Here is a 6,962-nt window from a genome sequence, read left to right as displayed (position 1 = left end):
TGTTTAATTTGGGACAGTTGCACTAAAAAAGTCTGAGTACCAGATGGTTGATACATAAGTCAGACCCATGTTTGGGCAAAAGACAACAAGTACCATTTTTTTAAGTGGTTTTATAGAAAACAGTACAGCAGCAACAGTTTTCTCCTTTTTGTACAAAGTTTGTCTTTCATGCACTTTGACACTTTAGTTTGGTTTTTGTTTTTACATGTTGCTATGATGTAGTAAAGAACAATCACAGGGACTTCATGAGTTTCAAAAAGTGTTATTTGCAAATAAATAAATATTTGTCATTGGTGCCGCGACCAAAACCTCTGACTGCACGCTCACACTCATTTCTGCTGATGCCCCGCCCCCACAGGATGTGTGTGGTCTGTTCAAAAAGAACTAAAAGAAAACATATCAATTTAAAAACATTTTTCTAAGAATGCTGACATGACCAGATATATATCTATTTTCTAAATGTCATCACTATTTTACCTCGCACCATAATCCTTTCTAAACCAGAGCGCATCATGGAAACTCATATCTGATTGTTAGCAGAGATTTTGCACTTGAGAAAAAAGATGATAAACAACAAAATGATTCTGGAAACTAACAGAAGATGAATTTCATTAAAAATTAAAACAACAATAATGCATATTAATCCAAATATAAGAGATAAATGTAGTAATGCTGTGAGATCATATTTGTATTTGAGAAGAACTCGTTTAACTGAAGATCTGATTTTTTCTTCTTTTGAAAGCTTTAAATATCCTACTTGTCCGTTGCTTCTGTCAGTGTGGGAGCAGCAGCACAGAGTCTTTAATGTTGTGTTTGAATGCAACTTCAGCAAAAGTGACTTAAACAACCACAGTAGATTTATGTGTCAGAATAACTTAACAATTTAGTTTATTTTACCGTCTGTGGGAAAATAGAACTTTTGGCTCAGCTAATTTAAGTATCCCAATATGTCACAATGATACACCAGTATTCACAAAAGGCAGCAGGGCTGAGCACACCGCAGCAATTTTTCACCACCTCTTTTAAAGTTAAAACAATTTTTTTCCTTCAATTCAGCCGGCGGGACAAAAACATAAACGACATAATAATATTGAGTGCGCAGCTGCAACTCAGCTGCTAAGTTGTACCTGCTCCACCTGCACACCTTCTTCTCTTCAAACGTTTAAAAATACTGGCGACCACCAGTGATACCCTGCAGCCTCCTACTAGATACACCTATGATATCAACTAGTTATCGAATTCACTAGATTTTCAGAAACCTTGAGCTGAAAACCAGGAGCCAGGACGGCAAATACACACAGTCCTACCGCTCACAGAGAACTGCCTCAGAGCATGAACACTTCTACTTAAGTAATGAACACTTTTGCCACCTTTGACTATCAAACAACATAACAGACATGAAGGTTAAATAATAATAAATATTGTTTTAAAGGAAAATGAAAAGTGGATTCATTATATAAAAATGTAAAACCATTACATCAGTGAAACACTGTTCTCACTGCTATATCATTAGAAAAGAATTAATTCAAGTTGAATTGACACTTGAAGACAAAACCTGTTTATTGCAGACTAATCTGTTCATTCAAAGCTGTGCGTGTGTGTGTGTGTGTGTGTGTGCGTGTGTGTGTGTGTGTTTTGATGTGGTTTAATCTCAGTTAGTTTAACTTCAGTTAGCATAAAGAGATTCTGATTTGTTCATTTTCTGATGATTTAGTTATGTTATGCTTGCAGATCCACATTTACCGTACTGACATTTATATAGTAATCCGTAGTTTCACTGACCAGTTACATCCTTGCAGCACTTTATTCTAAATTTCAAAAAGTTGATCTATATCACATCCTGTGAGGTGACAGTGCTAACTACTGTAGCACATCTTGTGCCTCAAGACACAATGTACAAGACACAAGACACAATGTACTTTTGCGCTATACGTGATCACAGCTTACTATTGAGATTCCTCCATGATCGGCAAAAAGCAGCAGGAACCCTTGAACCTGGGAATCTGGATTAAGGTGGTGGGAACATTTCTTGGGACATGGGCAAGGTTCTCCTTGAATTCAAAAATTAATTTAACTTAATTCAATTCACCACTGATCCATGAAACTTTGCACAGACATGGCATATTTGACCAGGACAGTATATAATAATTAATATTGCTCCTTAATGCTGAACAACAGATGTAATCATGTTAAACGCCAGATTATTCAACTGCATGTACAAAAACGATTAGAATAGTTTGTATGAAGACAGAAAACACTCACCTTTGACTTATTTTTCAGCTCAGAGGTGTTTACGTGGTTTTCAGCTGCACACGCAGTCGGTTGTTTTAGCAAACTTCAGCAGATGTTTAAAACTGTCCACATTTGACATTTGAACCAACAGGAAACTAAGTATTTATTTAGGGAGTGACTAACGTTGAAACCAGTTCTCACCACCCACCAGTAGCTGCCAGTGTTAAAAGAACCCACAAAAAAACAAGTGAATGTGAAACTACTTTAGTAAAGCAATATTCAGCTACAGTTTTCTGTAGTAGGGGAGACCGGGGGTAGTTGTAACATGGGTCAGTTGTAACACTTCCAATTTCTCCAATCAGGGCTAAGTTTCAAATGATGTGACTCATCCTGTGCATGCCCAACTCAGTTCTGCTATCACATGTGAAAAATCAGCACATTTTGTCAAAAACAGACAATTTAACATGAAAAAAAGTCATTTGTATGCCAAAAAGTAAGCTTTTCTACTTCATTTCAATGTTTAATAGCATTATCTGCTTTGCAGTTAAACTCCATCCATCCATCCATCTTCATCCGCTTTATCCGGGGCCGGGTCGCGGGGGCAGCAGCCTAAGCAGAGAAGCCCAGACCTCCCTCTCCCCAGCCACCTCCTCCAGCTTATCCGGGGGAACACCAAGGCGTTCCCAGGCCAGCCGAGAGATATAATCTCTCCAGCGTGTCCTGGGTCTGCCCCGGGGCCTCCTCCCGGTGGGACATGCCTGGAACACCTCACCCAGGAGGCGCCCAGGGGGCATCCTTGTCAGATGCCCGAACCACCTCAGCTGGCTCCTTTTGATGTGGAGCAGCAGCGGCTCTACTCTGAGCCCCTCCCGGATGGCCGAACTTCTCACCCTATCTCTAAGGGAGAGGCCAGCCACCCTTCGGAGGAAGCTCATTTCTGCCGCTTGTATCTGCGATCTCGTTCTTTCGGTCACTACCCACAGCTCGTGGCCATAGGTGAGGGTAGGGACGTAGATCGACCGGTAAATTGAGAGCTTCGCTTTTACACTCAGCTCCCTCTTCACCACGACGGACCGGTGCAGCGTCCGCATTACTGCAGCTGCAGCACCAATCCGTCTGTCGATCTCCGGCTCCCTTCTCCCATCACTCGCGAACAAGACCCCGAGATACTTGAACTCCTCCACTTGGGGCAGGAACTCATCCCTGACCCGGAGTGGGCACTCCACCCTTTTCCGGCTGAGAACCATGGCCTCAGATTTGGAGGTGCTGATCCTCATTCCCGCTGCTTCACACTCGGCTGCGAACCGTTCCAGTGCGAGCTGGAGGCCCTCACCCGATGAAGCCAACAGAACCACATCATCTGCAAAAATCAGAGATGAGATTCTGAGGCCACCAAAGCGAAAGCCCTCCGCCACTTGGCTGCGCCTAGAAATTCTGTCCGTAAAAATTATGAACAGAACCGGGGGGGGGGGGGGGGGGGGTGCTGGAGGGTGCTCCACCTGGAGACTCTGTTGTCCTGCTGGGAGACTTCAATGCTCACGTGGGTAACGACAGCAAGACCTGGAGGGGCGTGATTGGGAGGAACGGCCTCCCTGATCTGAACCCGAGTGGTGCAGTTAAACTCATCAAACTTAAATTATGTTATTTGTATGTCTATGGGGATATATTCTGTGTAGGTCTTTAGTGCTAATGTTTTAGCCGTTGGCTGTAATGTTAGCTAGTTCATGGCTATAGGAGTCTGGGTCAGTTGTAACAGCAACAGTCTGGGTTAGTTGTAACAATAATGCAGATGTTAAAACTTACCACACTATTACTTTAACTTATATTAAACAAGTTGGGGCAACGACATCAGCAGAGAGAGGTTCACTGGTCGCTTTTGTATATGCGGTTAATGCCATTGGCAACACAATTCCTCCACTGTTCGTGTTCCCCACACATACATTATGCAGACCACTGTGTTAGAGATGGACCAGTAGGACGTACTGGTAGTGGAAATAAATCAGGATGGGTGCAAGAAACAGATTTCCTCATCTTTCTGAAGCACTTTGCAAACCACACCAAGGTAAGCCAGGATAAAAAGTAATGGAATTGCAATGCTGGTGAACAACTACATTTTTTCAGCTTCATTGTTATGTTCAAAATTGGTGCAAGAGTTGTAGGTTATAATGCCCACTGAGCCAATGAGGCCAAACTCAAGGAAGACCAACCAAAATTAATGAAATATTCAGTTGCAGAAAATTTGGGGGGTTGGAATATGTTCAAAAGCTAGATTTCTGCATTCTGTCACACGCACACAGCTACCTAAATGGATGTAAGTGCATTCATGTGTTGAATAAACAAAGATTACATGTTAATATTTTGTTAGTACCCTTATTTCATTGTGTTACATTTTACCCCAGGATATGTTACAACTAACCCAGACTATGGGGTTAATTGTAACATTTCACTCTTTGTGTTTGAGGCCATACCATGCAATGGGTAATTGTGCTGCAGAGAAAATAGCTGCACTATTTAATAGCAGAGACATGTAAATACTTTGCATTGCATTTTGAATCCACTACCTTAAAAGAGCTTCAATTTACAGACAGAAATGTGAAAAATGTTACAACTATCCCCGGTCTCCCCTACTGATGGTAACTGGTGTGAGACAATCAGACACAATTCAATTAATGTTCAAACCCTCAAAACCACATCATAATAATCAGATACTGAAAGTAATAGAAACATTGTTTTGCAGATAAAACATTCATAAGGCTTCCAAAGCAAAGACTAAAAACTTCAATTTTCTGTCAATTTACACATGAGAAGATGGAAACAATGGTATCTACTACTGATATGACGATTTTATACTTGTATAAAACATTATGTTGAGTACTGGTTCATCATTAATTTAAAAACACTGGAAGAAACCACCAGTAATTTCCATTTGCAAAAGGACTTAAAAAAAAAGGCAAATTAAACATAAGTTTAATTCACCAACTTAAAAGGAATTATCCAGTAGCAGCCCGCTTCAATCAGCTAATGACGAGGATGTAGTTTTGTGGTAATGAGTACATAAAGAAGGAGCTCATGACTCGTTACTGAGGAGAAGAGTCTTGGATTATTCATTGTTTTATTTTTTTGTCGGATACATTCTGCTGCCATGTTTGTATATTCTTTAGACCTGCAGGGATCTGTACTCGGGTTTTTGAAAACACCTGACCAGGTTCAACTTCTCAAACATGACGGAAGCCGGACCACATCCAGTGGTTTTTAAGTGGAAATACCGCGAGCGACTCTGAACCAAAGCACGGCCTAGAAAACGAGCAACACGAGACATGCAAGATGCATGCAGATAAGAGTCGGTGCACAGCAACTTCTCGTGATCAGCTCAGATCTTCATGACAAAGGAAAAAAATCTGTAAGAACAAAAGTAATAATAACAGGAAACTAAAACTAACAGAATAACATTAAAAAGTGAAAATTACAAATTAAATCATCATTCTTAGAGTGAATTAACTAATGTTCCATGATATCTCGATCCATCCATTTTTTCCCTTTTTAAATATGGTTACACGGCTCAAAATAAAATCTTTCCTCTCCACGCTGAGGTTTTCTCAACCCACCTAAAAGATGTAATCTTTCTAGAGAGTCCTGAGTATATCCTGGGCTTCCTTCTTGTAGGGCATAGAGGTGCCCAGACCACTTCACCTGGCTCCTTTTTATGTGGCGTAATAGCAGCTGTATTCTGAAGCCCTCCCAAATGACCAAGCTCCTCCCCCTCATCTCTTAGGGAGAGCGCAGATGGACTCCTAAGCGCTTCCTCTCTGGGTCTTAGGTGATTTCACTCAGTTGGTCACCTCATAATTATAGAGCTGAATTACAGAATAAATCTTAATTATTCCACCATACCACATTCTGCAAAAAACAAAGATTAAGACAAAGATTCATCCATCATATCTTTTTGAACAGTATAAGCATGTCTGTTTCCAGAACCTCTGAAAGATTTGGACCACAGAGCAGTAAGACAACCACTATATATGCAGGCAGAGTCATATATACAGTGGGGCAAAAAAGTATTTAGTCAGCCACCGATTGTGCAAGTTCCCCCACCTAAAATGATGACAGAGGTCAGTAATTTGCACCAGAGGTACACTTCAACTGTGAAAATCCATGAATCCACATGGTAGGATTTGTAAAGAATTTATTCATAAATCAGGGTGGAAAATAAGTATTTGGTCAATAACAAAAATACAACTCAATACTTTGTAACATAACCTTTGTTGGCAATAACAGAGGTCAAACGTTTACTATAGGTCTTTACCAGGTTTGCACACACAGTAGCTGGTATTTTGGCCCATTCCTCCATGCAGATCTTCTCGAGAGCAGTGATGTTTTGGGGCTGTCGCCGAGCAACACGGACTTTCAACTCCCGCCACAGATTTTCTATGGGGTTGAGGTCTGGAGACTGGCTAGGCCACTCTAGGACTTTCAAATGCTTCTTACGGAGCCACTCCTTTGTTGCCCGGGCGGTGTGTTTTGGATCATTGTCATGTTGGAAGACCCAGCCTCGTTTCATCTTCAAAGTTCTCACTGATGGAAGGAGGTTTTGGCTCAAAATCTCACGATACATGGCCCCATTCATTCTGTCCTTAACACGGATCAGTCGTCCTGTCCCCTTGGCAGAAAAACAGCCCCATAGCATGATGTTTCCACCCCCATGCTTCACAGTAGGTATGGTGTTCTTGGGA

The sequence above is a fragment of the Copadichromis virginalis genome, linkage group LG20 (assembly GCF_057382275.1).
Source record: "Copadichromis virginalis isolate Kocher_CV1m ecotype Utaka linkage group LG20, C_Virginalis_male_GT1.1, whole genome shotgun sequence".
Taxonomy (NCBI): domain Eukaryota; kingdom Metazoa; phylum Chordata; class Actinopteri; order Cichliformes; family Cichlidae; genus Copadichromis; species Copadichromis virginalis.
The sequence above is the reverse complement of the archived record's forward strand: the minus strand, read 5'-3'. Positions refer to the sequence as shown.